Source organism: Hylaeus anthracinus, unplaced genomic scaffold, assembly GCF_026225885.1.
Source record: "Hylaeus anthracinus isolate JK02 unplaced genomic scaffold, UHH_iyHylAnth1.0_haploid 11985, whole genome shotgun sequence".
NCBI lineage: Eukaryota > Metazoa > Arthropoda > Insecta > Hymenoptera > Colletidae > Hylaeus > Hylaeus anthracinus.
Window position 1 is genome coordinate 7,282,340 of NW_026534333.1, and position 27,857 is coordinate 7,310,196.

Below are 27,857 nucleotides of genomic sequence, written 5' to 3' on the forward strand. Positions count from 1 at the left end.
TCTCCTTTGTGACAAATATTCTCGTGAAATGCTTTGAAACTTTATTAGTAATTTAAATCAGATCCATAATTACCGTAACGCATACATAAATTATCAAGAGGGGTGGAGCTGAGTTGGCCTATAGGTCGCAATATTATTTCTCTGCAATGTATAAATTGATAACGTAAGAATTCCTAATGCATTCTAATAACTAAAAATTTCCCTTGTAACGATTCTCCTCGATTAGAATGCACTTGAAAGCAATGGCAAAAAATGTGGAACAATTTTTCATCCTCGTGGACCTCTATTCTTGCGCTGTTTCCTCTCTCATCAGTTAATTCTTCCGAGAAGAAGAGCCTACAGAGATGTTTTCTTTTCGTCCCCGAATGCGCCTCCTCTTCTCCCCTTCCTTGGCCGCCAAACGCTTTCAGAACACTACGAAAACTGTTTCTCACGGTGGTCGAAAGGGACCGTCCATCAGGTAAACCCGATTGTGTCGTTCTCGTCGATTAGTTCGGGAGAGTTTTCCGAAAATTCAGGATCTGCATTATGCTCCCTTTGGTCCCGTGAATATCGAGCTTCTCTTTTGTATCGTTCTATCTGCATCCCCTTTATGCACCTTTGCCCAGACACCTGCGGTGCGCGCTCCGCTGCCCGAATCATCGTAATTTGAGATTCCGCTGGATTTTCACCGTTCATGTCCCTGAGAGTGGACTTCGCGGATTTTGTGCCGTTCGAATCTAATACGAATGCAAATATAATGGAACGGGACCACGGACAGGTATTCTCCTGGCAGAAAACCCTTCTAGCTGCGATGCGAAGCCAAGAGAGGGAAAAGGTTGTGTACAATCGAATTTAAAACCGAACTATACCGTATTAGAGGCAGCTGCTTAATTCTGGATATGAAATAAATATAAACGGAGAGCCTATGTTCTGTTTGGAAGATTTCAAAATAACGTGGACAATGTTTGATGTACGTCGCGTGTCTTCAGCGAGGACAGAGGATTGCATCGGAAGTAATTGTATTTCATGTTACGAAAAAGTAAGATGACATGTTCCATGATTCGTTATTTGCACTCTGGGCATGTTTGATATGTACTAAAAATTAAGAAAATAGAGTTCAGGAAAACCATCAATCTCTACAGGGAAGACGAACAACAATGGTCGGAAATTTGCAAGACTCACAATTCCCCGGATGTCGATGATAATCTCCGAGGAACAGTTAGGGTGCCATAACTGGTCGTTGGAACGCGTGAATTCGTCGAAAATCGCACGACTTCTGCGGCAACAAAGCGGGGGGCATCGAAGCTGCGCAAAGAGGGAAGCGATCCATCTTTTGGTATTCATTCACCGAAAGAATGAGCCGTGGGAGACGGCTAGGTTGTCCTGGAAGAGGGTGGACAGGGGATGATGGCGGTAATAGAGAGTAGAGGAAGAGAAAGAAATGGAGGAGGTAGAGAGGGGGGAGCTAAAGGTGGGATAAAATTAAACGAAGGGCACGGGAACTGAGGACGCGTTGCGATGGACATTCGTGAGCGGTTGAATCGAGAAAGGTGTCAACCCCTATTGTCCACGAAGATTTTCGTGGGCTGGAATTTTGTTTTACGCGGGAACGGAACGCAGAATCACGGGACGACCATAATGAGTGGCCGGTGAGCGCATTGTCATGCTAATCTCGCCACGGGGACCATCGGGATGCTCTTCTCTCCCTGTAGTTTAGGGAGGATCAAAGACCAAGGATCTTCGGTGGACAAAGGGACCAGCTCTTCCCCGGACCCGGACCCGGACGCCCTTGGCTAGAAACTAATTTTTATATTTCATATTACGCGCTACCTAGACGAGAAAGCTGGAAATGTTGAACGATAACGTCGGTTAGAGTGGAAAAGAGGATAATGACATCGAAGTAGTTGTATCGAATGGTCGAAGAAGCGGTTGGATTGTCGATGGCTGTTCGAAATTTTACCTATTATCTTAGGTGGATTTTAGGTAACGTTCGTCTTTATACGCGAACTTGCAAAAGAAAACAAGAATTGTTGACGCAGGAACTGAAGCTCTACAAAGTCACGATAAACACTTATTATCCTGCGCGAAGATGAATACATTTAGATAACCCAATGCATATCAGTTTCCACACAACTCCTCTGTAAATATCCAAGGACTCGACCACGGGTTTCAGGATCTCCCAAGCTGTTTCGAGTATCAAAAGTAAACCAGGGTATCGACGCGATTAGACGGAGGAAACTGCAATCGGCAATTCAGCGCGGTTCACGTGAAATGTGTAGTTACACAAGACCGATAGGAATCTTCGGAACAAATACTAGTTGGGCGAGAACCAGACACCGTCTTGTTCGAGCCAAACAAAAGCAGGGACGTGGCTTGGTTTCGTGTTAAAAGTTTCGGGTACCTCGAACGCTCCTTTGGGCCACCGACGTTCCCAAATCGAAGATCCGGGAACGATGAATCGGAATCGATGAAACGAGAAGCCCCCGGGACCATTACCGTTGGGTGATTAAGGCACGCACAGCACGGTTACGCCCTGTTTCTCCAAAGTTTCCAAGATGTCCCAGGCTCCGTGAGTCGTGTCCCGAAATTCGAGGTGACGAATGAATCCGAGTAATTCTTTTTAACGCCGATCGGTCTCGGTCAGGTGGGGAACTCTCGGTCCAACGAGAACCTGATGCCGAATCAGGAACGTACCTAGGCTTGGAACCACCTCTTGCGATCATTTCTGAAGAATCGTGGCTACAAGGTGACAAGGAGACGCACTTCTAAGTAATATTCACTGACGATATACATACATAGCTAAATATTAAACCTACCACATCAATCTAAAAGGATTCAAATATTTCTTTACAATAGAAAACGTGCATTAACCGACAAAATATCCTTCCTTTTCAATGAATTCAATGAAAAGAATTTCTACAAATTGTGTCGAAGTGTCATTGAAGTATCAAAGAGCCACCTAGCGTCCACACAGGCATCGCTGAGATGGAAACAAATAAATCGAAGAAAAGGGTGAGTAATGATTGCGCAACCGTCTTGCTAATTCAAGACAAAGATAAATGGGGTACGAGACGAACGAGACGAGATCGTTAAGATCGAGAAATAAATTAGCGTTGGTCCTGCGACTGGGCGTGGTGCCGACCTGTATACACACGCCCCTGACTTCGTCAGCACCCACCCGTTGCAGGTAAACTCCTACGAAGGTGAAGCCAGGTGTGCGAACCTCGAAGGGTAGCGAGTCGGTATTTCTTTCTCCTGCGGGGCCTTATTGTTGTTTAGTTTATGTAGGCCTGACCCGACCGGTCGCTAAACTATTTGTTTACTAATGACGAATTGTCCAGTTCCTTGAGGTCCTTCGATGCCAACCACCACCACCTCCCTCTCCCCCCCTTCCCCGTATCCCCCTTCCCGTGGGTTCTACAAACCTCGGCGATTTTCTTTTTGCGCGTGTGTATCCTCTCTTTTCCCGTCGCTCGACTCTACGTCTTCGCGTCTCCCATCCCTCGGGACTCTGATCTTGAAAAGTGGATACGGAGCAACAATGGAATCGGCTTATATAAAGACCAGATAAATATATGCGCTCCCTAGTTTAGGAGGAAAACATGCTATTGGGCTTGTCATGAATTTCCAAACTATTCTCTGCGGGTCGAGTCTTTGGTGAAACGGTATCGCGGATGGGAGGGAACTCGAAACAGGAAACGCGAGTTCAGTATCGCATAAAATTGAATTCGAATGAACGAAAAGAGAAGTTTCAAAGTATTTAGTTCAAACAAATTTTTAACGCACCCCGACCGCTGACGTGAATTACGCACCACTTTAAATTTTATTCTTGGTTACGAACAAAATTATGAAAATCTTTTTATATTATACACTACGTATTTACAACATTGATATTTTAAAATATACTTTGTAATTTTTATCTAAGCCCCGAAGATACAAATTGAAAGCGAAGCTTTCAAACGAACCTCATTTTTCGTTCGTTTAAATGTTCAATAAAACGTAACGAAAATTTGAAAACAACTCGTCCCATAGCTTCTTCGTAAACAATTTTTGAAAATACCGTTTTTTGTGAAGGCTATTACAGTCCTGTGCCCTCTTCATTATCCGAGAATGCAGTCTATGAAAAATGCATAGATTCTATAATCGACGGAACAATTATTCCCGCGGTGCAGCTCGACGATTCCCCCGTGGATGAAGCAATTAGTCCCAAGGAAATCGATCGTTAATTGCTCATTACGTATGTGCCGTCCCCGGCCACGTATGCGAGTATTTACGATCGCTTGAAATTGCGAGTGCCCCGAGCTATATTAGTCTCGATGCTCTGAGAAACAGCAGAACAAATAGTATAGGGAGGACAGTGTTGTTCGCGTAATTAGAGGCACGTAATTATAGTACAGCGCCGCGGTAAACGGTTCGTAACGTTGAAACGCACAAAACATCGATAGCGCCATTAAGTTGTTCCACGATACGAAGGGAAAAAGGCAATAGGAACGTGGGAACATCGCCATCAGAGATCCTGGTTATATTACAATCTTGCAAAGTGGCGGACATCTTCCTCATCTTTTTGTTCGTGTTCGCGTTCGCACATTTATCGATTGTGGGATGCTGTGTCGTCCATTTACGTGGTTCGAACAATGAAATTTAACTTTTCAAATTTTTTTTACACGGTTCTTATACGCTATGTGTGAATTACGTACAATTCTTCCATGCATTGTTCAATTTAGTTTCACGCGAAATATTTTTGCATTTAATTGAAAAAATGTATTTTTAAGCCTAGTCTCATTTCCCATTACGATAGAAATAGTTACAAATGAAGGTCGGTGGGTTTAGTGTTAACTATTTAAAATGGATTTAAATACCGAAATCTACGCCATACAAGTACGTCTCGATCCTCATAGATCCGATATAGCCATTTGTAGCGAGAATTTTTCCAAATCCGTGAACAGGAGAACGAGCGGAAGGACGAATAATCCTGGAAAGGAGGACAACTGTTTGCCTCTTTCGCGTGCGTTTACCCAAGGTGAGGAGGCACGGGGTCCTGGCGGAGTTGGAGTCCTCGGGCTAGTCGCGGATCATCCATCTAGCCAATCCGAGCTAATTGGCCTCCATAGGTAATTACGCGCAATTAGGAGTAGACCGACCGGTCGTCCCGTCCTTCTCGTCCTTTCTCTCGCTGGTTCGCTCCTTTGCTTTCCACCGTGCCGACTTTTTCAAACGAGAAAACCTATACATCGACGCTATAGATTGGAGGAAGCGAGACAACCCGAGGCGACCCGAGGCTCAGCAGCGGGATGAACAGGGCTGCTGAGGGATCGGCCAGAGCCACGCCATGCCACCGAGAGGAGGGGAAATAGAAGGAACTAAGAGATCGCCGGCAGGTACACAAATTATCCGGCGACGAAAAAACAACGGAACAGCAATTAAATAATGCTACGTCGCCACATAGTAGTATTCCCCGCCGATCTCTATTCTACACCGGGTGGTTCCAACGAACCTTTGGTAGGTCACCTAACCCAAACGTAGATGACACAGAATTGAAGAAATTAAAAGTTAAGTTGCGAAGGAAAACAAATCTGCATAAAATACACGTAGCTTTCATCTAACGGTATATAAAATTAATAAGAAAGAATAGCCAAAAAATCTTAGCTTACTAGAAATTTTCTTAATTTTAGTATGGCGGCGTCAATAATGCCATGTAGCTGAAATAAAATAATATTTTACATAGAAAGCGATGTTCTGGTAAATAATATATTTGTATCTCGATGGTCTGGACCATAAATTGAACAAGTTTCAGCTTCGTATTTCGAGTGCCCGCTTTGAATAATGTTTGACAATGAAAGTAGATCGAGGAAAGAAATAATATTATCTTTGCGATTCATTTTCTTTTTAGAATTTTGCCAACGTAATCGACAGAGTACCCACGGATCACCCGTTAGATGAAGACACCGGAGCGGCGTCTTAAGACACTATGTGTGGTGGTTAGTGCCGTTGCATTAGAGCAACCCGGCTCATTACCGCTGGCACAATTAAGGCCCAATTTCGGGGCATAATGGCCGTCAATCTGGCCGCACAAAAAGTCCGCGCTTGCTCTCCTCGGAGTTAGAACCGTCCCCTTGCCTAATAACCAGCCAAATTCTCGGGTTAGCTTCTCCAGGCTCCACGAATTTAGATTCCGTGTTTCGGAGACCTGGAGCCCCCGTGGAACTGTATTCGACGAACAAACTCGAAACAATCATCGGTGAACTTTCACCTCGAGGCAGAGACGCTGACGCTACTCGTATCGAAGAAAGTAGGACGAAAACATCGGGATCGCGTGGGTTGCTCTACGAACACGTTCTAATTGATTGAAAGATGGTCCTTGGATGTTCATTTCGTATTGGACTTGTCGTATCATTCTTTATCGAGGGAATATTTTTTAGTAGAGCTAACATCTACGTTAATAGTAAGGAGGATGAAATTTTTGCATACGACACTGATCTTCAAACTCATCGTACCCTGAGGAGGATTACGATTTGAAAGCAGACCTAAATTCCAACGCAATTTCCAAGCACACGAGCGATTGAAACGTAGCGACGCGCTTCGCGAGAAAGAAATTTCGAAAATCACGTAATTCGCGAAACACGAATATGCCTTTCCAAGCCGTTCGAGCCAAATTCGATTGGCGAACGAATCGGCAGCATTGACAGGGCGAAATATTCGAAAACTGGAGAGCTCGGGGTGGCTGCCAGTGTAGCCATGGATCGGACAATAGGATCGCATCCGATTTTTGCATGCCAATTTCGCGCCCGGCATTGTGCCGTAGACAATACACCAATAATTACGCTAAACGGTGACCATTCATACGCCCATTCAGCCGGATTCAAACCGCCTTTCCGTATCCATTATCGTCGCGCGGCGCAAATAATCGTTCCGATACGCGTCAGTCCCACTTTTTTCACGCGCGTCCCGCAGGTGGCATCGATTATCGATCGATAGTTCGCGGACGTCGCGTTTCGCAAACGCTGATGAAAATATGCAAAAATTCAACTCGAATCGTGCCTCATTTCAGTCAATGTTTCGAATTTAACCGTGGACACCAACCACTTATACTGACTTTTGTCCACATAAAGAGACAAGCACACATCCAAATTGCTTCATACATCGCTTACATAACGAATAATGGCTCGATTCATCACCAAATCCCATTTCCTCGGCGCTAACGATCGATCAACGATTGCATTCGCGACTGTCATTGCTTTCGCAAATATTTTCGAGCTCAGCTTTGTAAGGACAATTCTTCTAAAAAGAGATTGATAAACACACTCCCATCGACATCCTTTCCCTTTTTCCCTCGAATTCGATTATAGACTCCAGCTCGCGTAGAATAAAGTCGCGTGGTCCTCCAAGGGTTAACCGGAACTCCCGGCAAAGGAAACGGCAACGTCACGTAACAAGCGACAAACGAATTTCCATCAAAACTACCGCGTCTCCTCCGTATCATCCGAGCCACCTATATAGACCAGCGATCGGACGTGCGTTTGAAAAAGAGCGGGAGAGGATCGGCGCGGCGTGCAAATCGGATTTCCTTTCGTTAGAGTCGCTCGCTCTCGCTGGCTCGTGAGAGGCTCGTCCCGTCTCTGTCTCGCATCTCGTTATACGCGGCTCTCGTACAAGAAAGTTTACAAAAGAGAGAGACCAAAGCCTGCTTACGGGCCGCGCGTTAAGACGGAAAGAGGAAACGGAACGCTGGCTGGCCGTGAGGAAAAGAGGGTGGAGGGAACCACGTCTCCCTTTTACTCGTAGAAAAGAAGGGGCCAAGAGGTGTGAGCCACGGCGCAGGGCTAACCGCTCGTTTATTATGCATCGAAATGCCAGGAACGATGCCACGCGAGTGGACAGGACGTTGTAAACGCTCCGCAAAAATGAAGTAACGGCCGGCGCTGCTCTGAGTGATTCCGCGTCGCTCCGGGCTATAACGCGCGGAAGGGGTCTCCTACGCCGAGCGTGGTTCTCTCTCGAGGACCGCGGGCTCCTTTTCTTTTCTCGCCAGGACCTCGTTTGATCGGTACTACGATTTGGTATCGATCACTCCAAGGAAGATCGTTCTGCCTCGTTCGTTGCCCTTTGGGCGCGATTCGAACCGTAATCGCATATTTGAATGGCGCAAATATTTCAATTTAAATACTAGGTTCGCGCGTTTGCTGATGGTTCAAGTTAAATGGGTTGGTACTCGAAAGTAGCTGTACTATGAGAACCGACACTGTTCTGAGTACAAAGAATGAATTGTTTGATAACTCGTATTTCAATGGAGTGGACAATTAAGCGCAATTTATAACTGGAAAGTCCATGTTGATTTTTGGTACGTAGTACAGGTCTGAATATATCCGCATGGTTAAGAACAAATAATATGCATGACGATATCAAAGCAATCGAAAATTGCAGGTATTCGCGGATTTTCCGGGGATAATCAACCCAATTACGTAAACGCCTTCCACGTTAAACTCCGTCGACAAATAGTTACCGCCCGGTCGGAACGTTATCGAGGTCATTCTGAATTCCCTAATAACGCCACTTCGCTGAAATCTGAAACGATCCCCGGAATAGAGAGCAGCGTATTTATATTCATGGAATGCTTTATCCCGACGTTATTAACGTAATCATTTATATGCCGGGATTGATCTTCCTGCACGACGAACAGGCATGCAACATTGTTATACGATATGGAATCGCATTGATTGCCAAGTGATACGTACGCGAACGGTTTAATAGCGCAACCAGGCCTACGCCGATCCACGGTGAAAGATAAGTCGGCGTGTATACGGATAGGTGTGTCGCTACGATCGGTAATTACTTCGATTGTCAGGTCAAATAATTACCGCCGCGACGGAGAATGGTTGATGTTGATTAATCACTGACTCACCGTTCTGGGACCAGCGTGTGCTGCCTTCGTCCTTCGCGTTTCTGCTGATGTCACATTCTTGGTGCGGACCTGGAACAGAAAAAATCGGTACACCTCGTTATAATGTATATTTACAGCCCCAGATTGGATCGGGTGGATAATTTTAAGAGTCTTGGAGAATAAATTAAGATACGAATACTTTCTCCTCGATAAATAAAATTCCTCGATAATTTTCAGTTTCTTTCCTACATTTCTTTCTCTCCACTCTGTTAATCGCAATCGATCTTCAATCCCAAACAAGTGCCGATAACTTCACCTAATACGATCTAATGCCACTTAAAGTTTCGAACCAGGCGTGACTTTGACAAACGGACACGTGACACGTCGACCGTCTGATCCTCGATCACGGGAGGCATACTCAGGTATCTAATTATCCTCGCGTCTGTCGATAAAAACAATATTAATTTTCCTCGGTGTATTGAGCGAGAAGCGTATCGTCTACCGGGTGTTCCGTCCAGCAACCGAGGTCCACGTTCGTCGAACCCCGAACGCGAGCTTTCTCATAACGCGAGGTGGTCAGAAGTTTCTCCAGACCACCCGATATAATTTCCCCTGGTATACACGTATCGGTAATTCAAGCAGCGGTTGCTCGATGAACGTATTCTATAATTAGTATCGGCGAGGAAATTTTTATTTTCGTTTAAACTTGAACGTCCTTGCCGGCTAACCCATCGTCGTGGATTCGTATCTCCTCCTGCCCCTTCTTGGTTGCCAGAGAGTGGCTGCGATCTGGTTCGATAATAATTATTACCGTCGGGCTTATTTTTTCACCTAACGCCGTCTTTGCCGTCCCGAATCGGCGCCACTGCGCAGTATTCGCGCGGTACGCTAATTCTTCGCCGAGGAGCAGTTAGAAAAACAAAGATTATAAATAAATTGACTCGGTGGCTGCTGCCACCGCGATACCTCCGTCCGACGTCGTCGAACAGCGTGGAATGACCACCTGGCGCCTTCTTTTCTTTTCTTAACTTTCCTCTGCTCCGACGAATCGGAAATAGCGGTCGATCGTTACAATCGGCGATTCATTTGCGAGCTCGAGGATCGACGGCTGCGGGGAGCGTAGGTGAGAGAACTAATCACGAAACGAAAACAAGGTTGCCCCGATGTAAAATATCGAATAATGCTTCTTTCGACACGAATCTAAAAATTGCCGCATTAATCACTTTCATCCGAACCGATCGGCCAGGATTTATTATGTAAAGTACAGCGTTTCCCTTTATTTTAGAACTACAAGGCGGCACATGAGTAGAAATTTGTTAGTCTGACCCATTTATTGAAATACACAGCGTGACGCTAACCGGTGTCTAATCGATTTCGACGTGCACCCCGAGATGACTTTGTAGCTTTCGACGTGCAACTCTATTTCGAACATGTTCGACCTCACATTACGCATTTATTTTCGTCCTGTGCTTCTTCTTTTCGAAACGCTCCACTGCATTAAGACGAAGGAATTTTTACCGCTGCGATAATTTTACACCCGAATGTTGCAGACGACCTATACGTTGCGTCCGTTACCGAAGAATTTTTCGTTATTTTTGCATCAACCCAATGATATTGATAGATACTGATTCACAGCGACCTCCCTCCTAGCGAACGCTGAGGATTCTTCGTTGGGGTCGCATTGTTCGTAAGTATAATAAAACATGAATTTACAGATTTTTATATCCTTCGCTCATTCTTCTCGCAACCCCAATTACACAAAACTATAAATGTTCCTTCTTCTCCCATCTCCCACTCCTAGCCATTTAATTATCCTAGCACGCTTCCTTTTAAAATTCCCAGAGAAAATACACCGGTAGTCCAGCTGAACGTTAGACGATTCGACGATTATTTCTGGCGTTTCAGCAAACGACCACTAATAATTCGTGATCGGAAATTCAAGAATCGGCCATAAATCCGTGGAGATTTTGTTTTCACAATTTGGCGACCGCTATTTTTAATTCATTCCGCGTAATTTCGAGAGCTTCAGCCTTGAGTGGCCCGATGAGATTCATGCTCCGCTAACCGGGCCCGGTCGAAACTATTCTCTATGTATTACACGCGCTCATACATTTTCATTTTGAGGACGTGCGTCGAAAATGAAACAACAACGGGCGTTCTACGAAGCCCGCGATGGGCTCGTCTTCGGGAAGGAAGCCGTGGTACGTGGATACGAGAAGAGTCGAAGAAAAAAAGAAGATAGACGAGTAAAGGTGCGAGAGATGGACGAAAAAGGAGGATGGTTAAGGAGTGCCTTCGAACACACTGCGTTGCTACGCTACTTTAGTTAATTACGGCCGAAGTAGGACGGAGTGCAAGACTCGCGAATCTTTTTCTCTCAGGCTAAAAAACGGAATTCAGTTTTAATTGTTTTCACATCATTAAACTTCAGAGTCGTACCAAAGAAAGAATTATTAAACACTTTTGAACGAATCTTTTAAACTAAAGGCTACGGATACTTCTCGCTCTAAATTCTAAAAAAATTCTTGGTGCAACGCAAAATTAATTCAATATACTACAGTTCGCGAGAGATAAACGAAAAAAGAACGGGGTTAGAACGCACCGCGTAACCACGCTACTTTAGTTAATTAGGAAAGAAATAAGACTGAAGGTAGAGTAAGATTCGCAGATTTTTTCTCCCCCAAGGCTCGTTTCCCTTTTTCTTCAATTCTCGTTTCTCCGTTCACCCTTTGGCGCTCACCTTTTTCCCCGTTCTCACTTCTCACACTTATTTGTGTTTCCCTGTGTTTGTTTAATCAGACGCCGGACTCAGTCTTCATTACCAGCACTAATTTATCTGCCTTGTCCTCCGACCCGCTCCTTCGAGCTGTCCGCGTCTGCGTCTGCGGCGTGCAGGAGAAAACAGTGGCCTAACGAAATAACTGGAAGCCTTCGTTTCTGTTCAACACGAAACCGAGATGTTTCATTGCTCCCGTTCCCTGTAATTCGACGTAATCCTTCTCGAGACCGCGTTTGTTGTTTTCCAACGATTCCTTTCAACGTCATACAATTTCAACAATTTGTTACTTCGATAATAACAATTTTTTAATCTTCATTATTCAGGAAAGGTATTATAAATATAAAAAGTTATGAGTATACCAAATAGTATACTGCTTCGGAAGATATCCAGGGCAAAGAATATAAGATCAGGAAGGTGCAAAAGGATTCAGGGAGAGGATATTGAATTGCCCAGCGAATAGAATCGCCTCGAATACGAAATCCCAGGGAGCAAATTAACGTGCACGTTAAATTAACTTGGTCAGTCGTCGAATCAACCAACGAAGCTCGGTAACGCGTCTCGCTGAAGGGACAAAAGAAAGTTCGATGGCAGGATGAGAAGAAGCGTCGTACAAGGGGCTTCTGGATATCGACGGCAATATTCGTTAAGTCCTGCTAAGACCCTGTATGCGGTGTAGTTCGTTCATTCGGATTGCCAAGTCTCGTTCCATCCCTTTTACTCTTTGATTTCCCTCTCCCTCTGCCCATCGCCTTTCTTATCCTACCGAACGAGGGATCCAACCGTGGAAGGGATGGCGATCGTTTCTCTGTTCTATCTTTCTCACCCTCGCGACAGGCTTTGGCCAAAGATGCATCTATGGCGAAGGATCAGCGTGTCGATATATGGTGTTTGTTTAATTTGCGGATTCATCTGATGCGCGTCTTGAACGTTCAGTGCCTTTCGACGTGCCACGGGGTAGCTTTATCGTGCGAGCTTCGTCGACGCTCGATGGTGGGGAACGTTGTCGATTTTTCTGAAACTCTGCATGCAACATAAAAAAAAAATCAGGAACGAGAGATCATCGAAATATTTCGACACCATAAAACGAGTACACGTAGAAGATTTTGATTTACTTGTGTCACTCACTGTAAATATGAATTCAACGATGTAATAATCTCTCGTTGATATTTCAGATACTTCCGCCATAAATTTAACGGAGCCATGCTTACAAACAGATAATGCTAAGAGACTTGTATTCGCGAATAATACGTTTCATTCGGTAAACAAAAATGAGGAAATCAGTTATTCCTTGCTATGCATAACGCCGAAACAATTCATATGAACGACCGTTTTGTCGTAACGGGCACGACGTGTGCCCATCGCGTAAGTCCACACGATTACGAGGAAGCAGTTAACGTCATTTCAGTCCATTTCCATGCACATAAATACTTCCACCATTCGGCTTTCCATTTTGTCGACAGAGAGCCTTCCGCCTCATTAAGTTCTTCTTTCGGGTAAATAAATGCGGGAACTGGGCAGAATATCAGAGCATCGACTTAAACGGCAACCATTGGGTCGATTAAACGATTCGTTCGTCTCTTTTATAGTCGCCTTTTTTCATTCTGAATTTAATCCGAATGAATTCGTAAAATATTCTGCTCTGTTTTTGAATCTCTGCTTTCCATTTTTATCGATAAGATAACGTGTCCATATAATTGCATTGCTGTATCGTAGTTGAACGGTCTGGAATACTAACAAAATCATAAATAAATAGTTGAAATGTCTCTAACAAAACGCTCGGAATGGCTTCGGCTAATTACTATTTCCCGCGAGGCAACCACTACGTTTATTTTATGCGATCTAAAAGAATTTTAAGCTGTCATTTCGTCGCGACATTTAGATATAAATTCGTTAACATAGCTTATTTTATACCTACGTAATATAACAATGATTAACCTCGCCACTTCGTAACCTTTCCTTTTACGGATGAAAATACGATACATATATGTATACAACTCAAAAACTCTTAACAGATTTGTGCTTGAACGATGCAATGAAATGTCAGCTTTAGTTTAATATAGATCATCCCGAATCTCGTAACGTGATCGTTGATTTTAATTTGTCGCGAGGAAATTAATTTGTATAACAAGATGGTTCGTGGCAAACTGTAATGAAAATAAACGAGACCAGCGGTCGATTGGAATCTTAATCGCATTCGCAAAGTACTGATTTATCTATTTCTTATTTAAATTTCACCAGCGATGGAGGAGCGCGTGAAATGTGCGAAGTCGACGATTAAACACCAGCGGCAGTTTATAGCGTTTAAAGCCGTGGAATGAATTCCCATCCTATCGAGATTACTCTCTGAGCACTCTGGGAAATAGGGGTCTTTATTGCGATGCAATGTAACGGCCATGAAGGTCATTGTTCAACCGTTTTTAGGGTTCCAGCAATGACCAGTTCCGGCGCGCATGAGAACGGACTGAAACAAAAGCTGGCAAACCTGTTGGAAACAATCGGGCACGGTTCACCCCTGGTCGGGGCAGCTTATAACGCTCGGAAGGGGATGAACAGTTGGGTGACTTTTTTTTCGGCTAAGAGGAACTGCTATTGTGCGACACTCGCGACATGTGTGCTCTCGTGTCGTCCCGATGAGATCGGCTGATCATCGTCCCACTATATTTCACAGTGATTTCAAGGCTTACGAAAATACAACACTCCAATCCAACGCGCACAGGGCGAATCAAATATCATAATACGACGTAGGTACATTTAGTTAACAAATTTATTTTTGTATATCATATTTATGTTATATATTTATGTTATTTCAGACGTTAATTTTCTGAAGAGGTCCACCACGTGGCTGAAACGTTGATAAATGTATCATATGTCAAGTAATTCTTCCATTAATTACGATACGGCTTGTTATTAATTAACCAGCGAACAAAGTTTTTTATGAACCAAGGAATACAATAATACCAGAGAACCTCCCTTTACGCCAAAATCGCTCAAGCAGGGACTGTTATATCGTATCGCAAGATCTTAGCCAGGTTTTTACACGGTCTATTTAACCATTTTTTATCCCGTCGACCGGTACACCTTCGATTCGTTCCTCGCGCGTTTCCTTCATTTTCCGTGCTCTTATACAGTCTTCGCATTTTCCTCTTTGGGAACGAAGCTGGAAAGGATGCGAGGCCACGGTGGTAGCGACCGTGAAGGAGCGGAGAGGTGCACGGAGTCGAAGAAAGGAAGTAAGCTTGGTCGTGCGGGAGGAAGAAGGGGGAGGGTTGGTCAGTGCTCCTTACTTAGAGGGTGGCGAGTCTGTTCTTAATTAACGCTCGCCTCTTTTGCTGCACAACCCCTCGCCACCGTGGCACCGTAATGAGGCTCGTCGAGTATGTGTACCGCGTGTGTGTGATACGTAAGTGTCGGTTGGTCCGAGGAGTTTGTGTGGGTGACCTAGATGAGACGCGCCCCCGTCTAGCTAATTCTTTTCTTCCGCGCTGACCACTAAAGTAAGTAGATGGTCGTGCACGAGGCATTGTCGTCGGTGTGCCTGGGTTGCCCGTGTGTTTGTGCCAGTCCTACCAGAGTCTTCAAACACGTACCCGCGCGCGGATATACAGGGTGAGTCGATAACCATTGGCATCTGGGGTGACTAGTTTGCTGGTTAAGTTTAGGAGCAAGTTTCTTTACATCGCAGCCCTCTCATATGTTGTTACATGTTGATACATTAGGGAGAACTCGAATTGTTTAAATGGGAACGAGAAAATACTACGATGTAACAGAGCGAGCTTGAATCTCGTTATACTTTTGATGAAGGCCAGTCGAGGATCGTTATATCGCCATTGAATTTCTCTTCTTAAATAAACAGTTTTGTCTAAAATCGATAACCAACGAGTTCTCTCGGATGAGAAGTTGGCACAGTGGTTTCCAACTCACCCTGTATGCATTGACCGGTGTAGCCATATTCTTTTGGCATCGTGGAACTTCGACGTTACCTCGCGAGACTTAGGTGGACGTAAACAAGTAGCGTATCTTCCGTGCGTTAAAGTGTATCGCAATAGCTTTTTGCACCCCTCTACTTGTTATTAGATTTTGCGCATTTCTGGGCGTATTGTATATTGCTCAGGAGTCGACGATGCGTGCTCTTCAACGAACTATATCGACCACGGAAGGCTCGATTTCGCAGAGAACCACGGAAACGATGCGAAGGGAGCAAGAGAAGACAGACATCATGTTCGCGAAGAAACGGAAAGACGGATGGACGATCGACGGGCCCATTCTTCGGTTACATCCTGGGCTGGTCCCACCTCCGCCTCCCCCTGCTCCTCTGGCACCCCTTTCGCAGACGAGCGCCGGCGTGGATAACAGCAATTAAGCCTTCCCCGTTAATAGAGACGATTGTGATTAATTATCGGATTTAATGACCGGCTACTTGTACTTGTAAATATAGGGACACGGGACGCGCATGTGGGTACACCGTAAAAATTAGAGACCATGATTCCTCAGTGTACTCCTCCTACTCCTCCGACCTCCTCCCCTTGCACCTACTTCTGCTTCTTCGTCCTCGTGTGTCACCGGTGCGCGTGTGCGCCGGCCAGAGAGAAACGGCCCTGTCACACTCCGGTGATCTTTTAACCAGCAATCAACCAGGGCTGTGGGACCAGCCAGCTCGGTATTGTAACGAACCTAACCTCGCGTAGACGCTTATTCCCGAACAGAGTTACTTTCCACGGTCGTTCGATGCGGAGAGACGTTACACACGTCGCATCGAGTATCCCGCTTGCCTTTGAGAATATTCAACGAGCTCGCGACGTATTCTCGAGAATGTGACAGGGTGCTTTTTGATTCGAATTTGATTAAACATGAAAGCGGGGACGCGGTTGAAATTGTCCGTTGATCGAGGGTGCTCGCGTGCTGGGAATCCTTCGCGACTGAACACTGACGATTGCTTTAAAGAACAATGGAAAACGGGCGAACGCTACGATAAATTATGTAGAGTTACATTTTTGAACTCATTAATGTATTAGTCGCATGGTATGTTCATATTTATGATAAATAGGGGTGTAAACAGAATAGAAAGTTCGTGAATAGTTACAATAAATAATTTGGACATTCCAATAATATAAGAAACACTGTGTTTAGATTAATTAATGCAATCGATGCAATTACATATACGCAACTTTTATTCTTCTTATGTGTATTCGAGAAACTGTCATTATTTTATCGTATTCTATATTATCGAAATAGTTCTCCAAACGAATAACAATGCAAAATCCAGTGATGATCTACTCTGACATGAGTGCGGTACGCTATTACACCACGCACATCCAGAAACAAAAGATGGCGGCATTACGAATACACGAGGCGTAAATAAATTGCAACGGAATACTTGGCTCGTGATCAAAATATGGTGCACTATGCGCGTATGATAAATTATATCTAAAGCAATATTTGAATGATATCTCCGACATCAACCTACCAGCGCATATTTAAGCATTGTGCATGCACACAGGACGCCAGCGTGGGAGGGCATGAGCTCACGGTACCAAAATTAACTCTGCTCTCTTGGCATTTAAAAATAATTGATAATTATCGACATTATTAATAGTTTCGCCGGGCTGCCGTCGACGCCGAGTAGAAGTTCGTTAACGCGTATTTATGAATTTGCAAGTTTCGCTAAGAAACGTTCTAACGTGCGGTGCTTTTCCATCGACCTTGCTTTCGTATTGATTGAACTGCTACTACACTCCATTGTCGTGTCAAGTATTCTTCTAATCGCTTTAATTTCATTTTCACTTTTCGCTACGCTGTTATGCAAATAGAACAAATTTTCATCAATACCACGGATGGGTGCAATTCGCTCTAAATACGAATTACGAATAAAATATAAACAGCTGTTCGTTCTTTGTTCGTTGAATCTAATTAAAATGCGTATTAATTTATCATCATTTTCTGACCTGTATGGGCTAGGATGCATTCTATAGAATTAAATCGTTCCCTTGTTATCTAATGGAAGCAATACGAAAAGAATAAAATTTTATTTTCTATAGAATTCTCATCATTTATCGTTGTAATTTTACGCTGGCGAGAAAAAACCTTTTATTTCCGAAAGTAAGGAAATAAAGTTTCCACCGGAGAATGCATTCGGTTCGATGAAAGAATTTCAACGTATTCCTTCCCTCCGGCGAGGAACCGAGTCGTTCATCGAAGTATCGATTGGTTCGTATAATAATTATCTCCCCTGCATTAGGGATGGTTACCCCCTCTTTCCTAAACGAGCCTGACTGTCTTATATTAGACTAGACTGTACGAGGGGTGGGTAGACGTGGTGTTTCCCGACAACAGCTGCTACATTCTTTGAACCCTTTCGAGTCATGTTAATTAATTATTTAAAAAAAAACTGTGAGGCAGTTCTACAAAACAATTCATGGTTTCCAAGAAACTTCTGCGCGAATCATGCTATTACTGGCATTGTATACAATTTATTAGTTATTGTTAAAATAATCCGACGATCGTGAATAGAACAAAATACAATTGAATATATTTAATTTATTATTCAACTCGGTTCATGGAATATTCTGTCCGTATAAAACGAGCGATTAAATATCAAGCTCGATATCGAAGTTTATTTAGAAGACGATTCCATATAAAATGAAATCAAATTAAATATAATCAACTTATCATCCGACCCAATTAACGAAGTGTATATTCATAAAGCTTGATATTTTCAGTGGCCACTGTCACCGTCGATACGTCCAGATCAGGCACGGAAATCAAAGAGGTGAATTATTCTCGTCAATTATGTAAAATTAACAATTAGTCAGGGAATGTTCCAGCATGAATAATTAACCAGACAAGATGAAACGGGACGACACCCCGTTTTCTCGGAGGTATCTCGAGACGAGCTGGCCGAAGGCGACGATCAAAGGGAAGAGAACGGAGAGCTGCCACGACAACGACAACGACAACGCGAATGGCGCTCCGCAAGAGCTTTCGGATCTGGGATTCGTGAACGCACCCGCGCTTTCGCTCGACATGCCTGCTTGTCGGTTGGGTGGGTGGGTGGCAGTCGGGTATTTTTGTATCTAATTATAATCCTCGGGTGAGGGAGCGAGGCAATCGCCTAAAATTAGAGCATATAGTCTAACCGGTACACGTCGCCCGCTATTTTATATTTCGCCATCTCTTTCCCTCGCGGGGCATTTGTTCCCTCCCTCTCGCTCCCACCCTTTTTCTTCTTCGTTTCGCGCCGCGACTCGTCGCTCATCCTGGCAGCCGTTTTATCGCCTTCCCTCTTCCCAGCCAGCGATACCTTCTAGTCTTTCGAAACGCGCAGTCACTCTCGTTACAAGTTTACAGAAGACACTGCAACCGAAACCCGTGCAAACCATTAAATGGGAATACCATATTTGGTCATTACAACCGATACCGTCGATTCTTTCGTGGAAATTATCGATCGCGTATTTCGGGACACCCACTGAATCAGTGACTATCACGGTGAATCGAAGTACGAGTTATATCTTCGATTCGTGTTTGTTTTCATAACCGATTTCACACTAAACCTACCACGACCGGTCAAATGACCGTTTTCCAACTTTTGTGTATAGCTCTAATATATAATATTGATATAAATGGTATACAATTGTTTCGTGTATTATTGATTTCATGAAATTAAACAAAAGTGTCTTTAAGACCGGTCATTTAAGAAATGTCGGTAGGTGTAGTGTTAAATCTTCCCAAAAATATTAAATTTAAAAACAAAATGCAGAGTTCTTGAGATAACCAGAATCCTGATTCATGTTCCGAAACAGTGTCGTTAAAGTATTAAATTTAAAGAAAAGTTCGAGAACTCTGTATGAATTTTAAAAGATCGTCAAGGCGACGTCCACCCCCTTAAGAACCGACACGTGTCGTTAATGAGTTCAGCAGGTGACGTGCAGGCGTAACCAACTTTTTAATTCCCTTTCCGACGGACTTGTTCGCTCGAGTAATGATTGACTTTCGATCAATGATCGGTGTATCAAGGGGGATGATTAAAACGGATGCTATCGAGGGGGCGCGAGGTGGAAATAGGATAAAAATAATGATCCATAGTGAAACAACGACGCGAGTGACAGGTTGTGATTAGTCGGCATGGAAGAATAATCATGATAATGACGGGTTTACACCCTCTTTGACTGCAAAGAAGGGACTCGATAGAGCGACTGCGGAGCGAGAGGATGGCGGTTGCACGGTTTGTCGAGTTAATTGTCGTCTAGCGTGTCGATCCGAACGTACCCGCGTTCGGCCACACGCAAATGTCACTGCGAGGCACTAGAAAAAAGAAGAAAGCGCCTCGTGGAGCTCCTACGACAATTAAAGGGAACAGTAGACGGGACTGTTTCGTCAGCGAAATTGCGATGCTTCGGAGAACCATAATTGATCGACGATATAGAGTAAGAGAACAAGGGGAGGGGGCGTAAAGAAACGCGATCGTGGACTAATCGATGTTCGACGAGGAACGAATCGATAACAAACATTAAAAAAATCTCAAGAGGGTCTCAACAAAAATTCTAAACAAAGATTCCAAAACCCTTTTTCAATATAACCACACAGAATGAAATTCACTTCCAAAGTATTTCGGTGCATCGTGGTCGATAACTGATACGAAAACATCGCGGAAAGGACGGCTCGATCGCAAAAGCGTGAGTTTTTCATAGCGCGATCGGGAACCGCTCGAGATAATCGCAGGTTCGCGAGGTAGCACGATCTAGCGCGATCCCGCGGAGATCCAGGCTCGATGCCGACGAAGATCGCCGGACACGCGGGTAATAATCGCTGATTGGCATCGATCGAAAGTCGTTCTACGGGTTCTATGGGAAAATCGGCTGACACGTGACGATCGTTGAACGATCGGCAGTCAGCTCGGTTGTACGTGACCGCGATCGTTGATCGCGGAACGAACGTTGGAAAAAGAGGAACGGCTGGAAATATTTACCGAGCGGGGAAAACGCGGACAAAACGATAATTCGTCTGCGGGGACGCAAGCGGTTCTCGAAGGGGGCCTCACGTTCGGTGGAAGAACTGGAAGTAAACTTAATTTTACCTCGGATTATTAATCCAGAATCCTGTTTCTTGCTCAGGATACATTTCCATGTAACCGCGACGAGAATAGTAATCGTTATTTGCTTCATTGTGGCCGCATCAGGTATTCAAACACGGACGCAAGATGGAACATAATTGTGCGTCACGTTGAAAACTTCCACTCGCTAGCGCTTACCGGACGCGCAACGATCTCGAACGGTAAAATTCATGGTGTCGAGCGTACAAGCATACGCCCAGAGGTAGGTACGGATAGGTTAAATAAACTGAAAAAGACACTGTACAAATAAAACCATATGAAGAAATTTATTCGCAAACACAATGCTACAACAACCAAAATCGGTGTAATTTCAAGTAGCTACTCCAGCGTATAATCGGACAGATTGACACGGATATAAACTTTAAGAAACTCTTGCACCAGCCAAACGCGGGACAACCAGATCAAACAAGCGATTATCCTTCTGTCAGAGATCGGCAGAATTTTGTCAAATAGTAAATGACGACCAACAAAGGTAAACGATTACCGAAACAAACTTTTATGTTTAATTTGCATTCGAAATTTGCTATCCGGACGAGAACTTTGCCTATCTCTGCCTGCCACCGCGACAATTACGAATTGAAATCGATAATTTCGCGTTACGTAATTGTCCAAATAGTAAATTTCAACGCCGCGAGGAATTTAACACCGACGCATCGTAAAGAGAAAATCTGCTTGTTTGAAACGAACAGAGCACACGTAACAATAATCACCATCAAGCAAACGTACAATAAGATTCATAGACGAGACTGTCGAGGAGTGGAGAGGAGAGGCGATTCAAGGAATTTTTAGTTGCAACGCAACCGGAATCTGATCGGAGAGACGAATGCAAATCGAGGCCTCGCAGAATTCCAGATTTCTCGAAGCGGCGACTGGTCTAGGCCATAAGGACATCGTTAAGATTATATTTAGGCATCGTAAAAGAAAATATGCACCCGTTGGAGCCAAGTCGCTCATTACGCGAGACAGCATTAACGTTGCCATACAACCAGCGCGATTTTAAGCATCGTATAGTCGCGTCAAAATATATATAGTCAGCGTATCCACGCAGTAAATCGGTGAATTCGCGACGAGGTACAAAATTTTCTGCAATTAGCTGCGCGCGTTTCCCCTTGAGGCACAGTTTACCGCTCGCGGATCCCTTTCGACGCGCGTCGCCTCATTAAATCAGAAATATCGCGTTACGGGCAAGTTTTCCGTTTTGGGAAATTTCATTTTCTATTAACAATTATTCTATTAACGTTGCAGACGTCTGTTTTGCGGAAGACAAGTGTTGTATGACGCAATTCTTGAAATTCTTCTTTTACAATATAAGAGCAATACATACTCTCAGGTATATAGTTTAAAGTTGTTTAACGGTAAACTGAGAGATGAATTTTCTTTCGCTTTTATAGTATGTACATTTACATTGTTCTTACGTTTCTGTATATGAACTCTTTTTCGTGAAATTCTCACATTTAGTTAGTAAAAAGTTCCAAGGGTTGAAACTTGGACGAATAATAGCGACGTTCGAACGACTTATCAGTTTTCTTATATTCTCACAAGCCTCGTGTTCTCTCGATCCATACAAAAACATCTATGCGAATTCCATCGTCGATCGAACGATCTATCTAGTCAAAGACATTCCTCTCGCCGATTGGCGTTGAGAGGACCCCATGTCCCGTGGAAAACGATGAAAAGCTACCGATCCCGTCGAGGGAAAGTCGGGAAACACTGAAATTCGCACGGACCGAAGGGGTTGTCGCGGGAAATCGCGAAGGGCGGGTCGCGCGAGAAGCATTGGTATCGGCGGGAAGTACGGAAGCGAAAGGGGGTGTTGTGTGTTGCAGTAGGCTAGGGGTGGGGGGTTGGGGGAGGATAGTGGCGGGAGTAGGGCTGGCGAAAACGCGGTATGCAAAGCAGGCGGCGAATTTAAACGGTCCTGCGCAGAACGAATGGCCTCACCTCGTGCTACGCTCACCCGTTTCCTCTCTCTCTTTTTCACCCTCGCGCGTGTTCGCCCGCACCCGCGGCACTGGAAGCGATTCCGAACACCCACACAGGTATTCACGCGTCGACCAAGTGAAACGAGCAAAGAAAAAGAGAGACGAGGAGAGAAAGGTGGAGGGAAAAGTGAGCAAGAGAAAGAGAGAGGAGAGGGAGCGAGAGTAAAAGCGACACCGATACACAGAAAGCGAGAGAGTGAGAGATAGAGACACTGACAAAGACGAAGAGAGCGCGACCGCTCTCTGGCTCCCTCTCACGATTCCTCACCCGTTCTCTCACTTGTCTCCCCGTGGCACACGTGCACGCAGCGGAAACTACGTTCTCCCGTCACTAGAATTCACGATGCGCGCGTAGATCCGCGACGGAGCCGTGTCGTCGCGAACTCGTGGCACTCGGGACGTTTCCCAAACATCCGCGGCAAGCGTCGGCCCCCGTGGAAATCGAACGGAAAACGGCGACGGTATCCACGAGCGTTCCACTCCGAGCTGTCTAGGAAACGAACGTTTCTCCAATCGGGGTTATTCGAGTAAAATGGCTGCTCTCGCCGCTGCGGCGCGCCTGAGCTTACTGGCTTGCCTCCCTTCGTTTGGGTCTCCACACACACAGACGACCAACACGGCCACGCGTGTGAGCGGATGCACACGTACGTCGTGGGGGCGCACACGCGCATGCACACGCGCGACGGAGCTGCACAGACGCCGAGCGTCGAGACGTCACACGTACAGCGTATCGAGGGAGTTGTGTGCATGCGAATCGGGCCACGTAGGTGCACGCACGCACACGCGTCGCGACTCGCCCCCGCCAACCACGCGCGCACGTGTCTGCGCGCAGAACAGCTGAGCGTAAGGGAACTTGCTTGTTTCTGGCTTTCGCCCGACTTCTTCTTCCTTTTCCACGCGATTTTCGATTTTCCACCCGCACGATTGAAAGTTTCGCACCGCTTGCCGGGGCAAGGACGCGTTCGACGGTTTCTCGGGTTCGACGACGATGACTCTGGTGTTTCGATGAGATTTAGGGAGATTGGAGAGGAATGACTAAAAATGTTGATCAAGAGGGGTAATCGTGGATTGCAATTGGTCTTGATAAGTACAATTTTAAGAGCCGCAAGTAGAAACGATCGAAGGAGTAGCAAGATTTAAAGAAATAATTTGGAAAATACGTTCGAGATTAATTTCTTTGAATTTTGTATAATAATTTATCGCACCCTAATTACACCCAAAAACAGTAAACCATAGTCGAAAGAATTCTCTAAAGTATCGACGACAATTCGTCTTTGAATAAATGGTGTCCAGGCACAGTCGCATGCTCGATACAAACGACCCCTTTGCGTCGATCCCTTGTTATGTAGTTTTCTGGGAAACGTTGAACCTGTGCCTTGTTTTATAAATTTCTATTGATCTGAGTGTTCCTCAACGTAAATGTAGGCGTGTTACTATGTTTCATGCATGAACAAGGTTGAGAATTTCAAAAAAAAAATATACCAGAGGGTTAAAAAGAAAGAGCACAGAAATATTGACGGACGGAGTATTACAGGCCTCGCGAGTCGCCATAGGCAAGGGAAACTTGCGGCCTTTTGAAGGGTTCAGGGAGGCTTTTTCGCATATTTTTTAAATTATGCATCAGCCTCGTTTATACAGTATGCATTCTCAAGCTTGTGGAAACCGAGGACTTGTCTTTATGTCCTTATGAGGTTCTTTTCTATTAAATAGACATTTCCTTTTTTTTTTCAAATAGATACATACATAACATTTTTTCCAGTGCAGATTTGCAAATCTCTCTATTACGAGACCAGTTTTCGTCTGTTTGAATGTCCAATAAAACATCGTAATAGTTCGAAAACAACTGATCGTACAGTTCCTTCGGGAACAATTTCTGTAAACAACTCTTTTTTGGTGGCATTGCAGTGTTGTGCCCCGTTAAGGTGATTCGGTGCGATACCTATCGGGCAGGTTTAATTGCACATTTTTCTTTCATCGTTCCGCGCTCGCCGCCGACAATCAGCTGTACGATGTCAGGTGTTACAGAACCGGATACGAGGAATTCGACTTCTGCTCGCGGGGTCGATACGTTTCTCGAAACGGAACCGATCGCCGCCCAGAGAAAGTTTGATTGCCCGACGCTGGCCTGGAAAGTTGCCGCTCATTCCTTTATCTTGTATGACAATACCGCGATCGAAGTTACGACCTCGTCGAAAACTTTGTCCGACGGTGTTATCAGAGAGTTGTTCGGGGCGTCGTTAAAGACGCCGAGGCGTCGAGTATAAATCCCACGCAACGTGAATCAAAGCTCGAAGTTATCGCGGTAACCGGCGCAGGTCGCCACGCAGATGCTTCAAGGGCTCTCCAACTCCAAAGGTTTTACAGAGTCGAAATTCAAGCTCCTTTGTAGAGCATGTATGGAAAATTATGTTCACTGTAAAACTGGCCAAGTTCTGGTATTCGTTGATTTTTGTGATGATGGACGAAGAATAAGCAGAATGTTTTCATTAACCTCTGTAATGAGTCCACAGCCGCGCGAGAGAGTAGAAAAATCGTCGAAACTATACGAGGAACCACCAGAAACAGCAAAAGATAAAGTCGAGCCTTCCTTCTGGATGTGTCGAATCGCGGCCGCCGGCGTTCTCCCAGTTCGCGCGTTTAATTAGATCGGAGCGGATCGATGCTCCGCAGCGGGTAATGTCAGCAACAATACGGCGATTGCCGTTGCGATCATCGCGCCGGTGGAGAATTGCGGCGTGCAACGGAGCAAAACCCAACGCTGGAAGGAGGATACGCTCGTTCCCGCGGAGCGAATCGAAAAATCCGCGCGTAAGGTTCGTCCAAGTGGTGGAAAAGGAGAAATGCTTTTACGACGCTTCGAACTCGAGGACTTGAGGTCGTAACGCAGAAGGCAGCGCAGTCAACCGAGTTGCTTGCTTTTCTGCATTCTTACGGCATATCGTAGCGCGGGGCTCCATGAATATGCAAATTGGCATACAAGGATACCGGGTGCGTTGACCAACGTATTAGTAGACGCCCGTTCGCGATCAGTCGCGTGTCTCGTTATTGATGTAACGGTTCGCCGATCGAACGGTGACGATTTTCGTGGCGATTGTTCGCCCTGTCGTGGCGGATGTCGAGGCGAGGGCTTAACATCGGTCGGACAAGCGCTCTCGTTATGCCGATATCGCACGATTTATGAAACTAATTAACCGTGACGGTTGGTCTCTCCACTTGTCGGCGCAAGAAAAAAAATACCAGTTTTGCTTGGGTTTGATAAGGAAAGTTGGGAGGAGCGATTCGAGCTCCTTTTTGGGGGGGAAGTCTCGACAAGACGGAGTGCAGTGGTGTTAAATAACTGTCTGACCACAAGAAACCTACAAGTTTGACCTCAATTAGGATGTTCCTCATTTGAGATATTTAGAAAATGGAGCAACTTTGCAGTAATAATTTCTATTTCCATGACAGAAATCATTCAAATTGATTTTCAACGGCATACTTTTATATATAACTTGAAATTCACAAAAAATATTAAAAAGAGTGCAACTCGAAACTTGACACTTGATAATCATTATTCTAATTCCAGATACTTATCAGTCGAATTTGGTTTAGGGCGACTGACTACCTCGACCGTCTATACTCCTTTCGAAAAGAAAAGAATGTAACTTGAAAACCGCTTTTCTCCTCACTTTATAGGGAACGCATACCATTTTCGAATATTTCCGTCGATTCTCTGCACTCGTAGCAATTCTATCGATGTTAATAACCTAAGTGCTGCGGTTCAGATTACTTTTATGCCTCGCGACGCGAAGAAAAAAAAAAATGTACCGCAGCCGACGAGTTCCACCTCCTCTGCAATTTGATCGTTTATCACGATCAATTAAATTTCCTGCGCGGCGACGATAATTGACCAACGCCATCACCCGTGTACCATGGAGTCGAGATAATCTCTGGCGCAAGTGCCGATAAATGGCGCATTCGCGTGAACGTGAACGCAGTCTCTGTAGCGTGCTATCATTATTTTACGAGATACGCTTTAAGCGTAATAAATTTTATTGTACTTCCACCCCACCACCATCGATTCCACGGCCGTCCTCGGGAGGGAGAGAAGAAAAAGTGGTTCGGGGCATCGAGACGTCTCCTCGCGAGTAAACCGAACCGGTAAACAGATTTTGCGCAATTCCGGATGGTAAACGAATAGAAGAAAAATCCTGGCATCGTTCGCGATCACTGGGAGTCCCTGGTATTCCACGAATCACCTTCCAGACTTTATAAAATTTAATCGTCCCGGAAAGTGAAACTCCTTTTAGTAATTTCACGTCTTATCGCGTTATACCTGCAGCTGGATACGCGATAAGACGCTACAAATCCGATTTCAATGCGAAAGAAAGCCAACAGAGATTTTTACTACACGAATTGTGAATATTTACAAGTATGGAATAAAATATTTATGTAAATGGTATTTTTTAAGCTGCGAATAAACGTCGCTTGCAGCCCTCTTTAGTCATTAAAATGTTTTCAATTGAAAGAATTAACATAGTTTACGTAAAGGAAAGTAAAGTTCAAGATGTATATAAGTATCGTGCCTGCGCTTTCTCGTGTAGCCAGGAATAGTGCCGCTGATTTCCGCGTCGCGACGCTCGCGACGAGCTCGACGCTGTAACGCGGTGTTGGCCACGGGCACGCGCGACTATACAAATCAATATTTTCTACATATCTCACGAGTTTTCCCTAATTGGCCGCCTGCATGGTTCGGACCACTCAAAACTCTCACGTCACGCTCCTCCGCAATTATTTTCCTAGAATACGTGTCTGAAGAACGCATGTCTTTTCTCCTTTTCTCAAATAAAAATAATTCCTCGTCTCTGAGAATTCTTCTTCGTAAAACACTTGCACTTAGGCGAACCAACGCCCATATTCAGTTTCAAAATGGGAGATAAGAGATTGTTATAGGTTTGCAGGTTCTCATAAAATTCATAATCATAATTTAGTAATAATTAGGTATGTTTACATTCAGCACACAGGGTCATCCCACCACCGATTAATTCAACAGTGAAATTGTTAGGACCGATCATTTGGGTTAACAATCGGCAACGCGTGTATCGTCTTAATGCGAATTTTCGGAAAAGGAGGAGAAACTGTCTTCCGAGA

At 44.7% G+C, this 27,857-nt stretch overlaps 2 protein-coding genes across 4 annotated transcripts in view; one reads left to right on the plus strand and one right to left on the minus strand.

Annotated features, from left to right (window-relative positions):
• The window catches only part of LOC128887306 (uncharacterized), a 200,799-nt gene extending 177,508 nt beyond the window's left edge, over window positions 1-23,291 (minus strand). The window contains exons 1-2 of one of the 3 annotated variants that reach the window (XM_054143053.1): window positions 22,996-23,291; window positions 8,882-8,950 (exon numbers count right to left, since the gene is read on the minus strand). The gene's annotated coding sequence lies outside the window, so the exon portion shown is untranslated. Of the gene's footprint in view, window positions 1-8,881; window positions 8,951-22,686 lie in introns of all 3 variants that reach the window. The other 2 variants (XM_054143054.1, XM_054143052.1) reach the window with 2 other exon arrangements.
• The window catches only part of LOC128887290 (transcriptional regulator Myc-A-like), a 350,744-nt gene that overhangs the window by 106,701 nt on the left and 216,186 nt on the right, over window positions 1-27,857 (plus strand). The gene's annotated exons all lie outside the window — the stretch shown is intronic.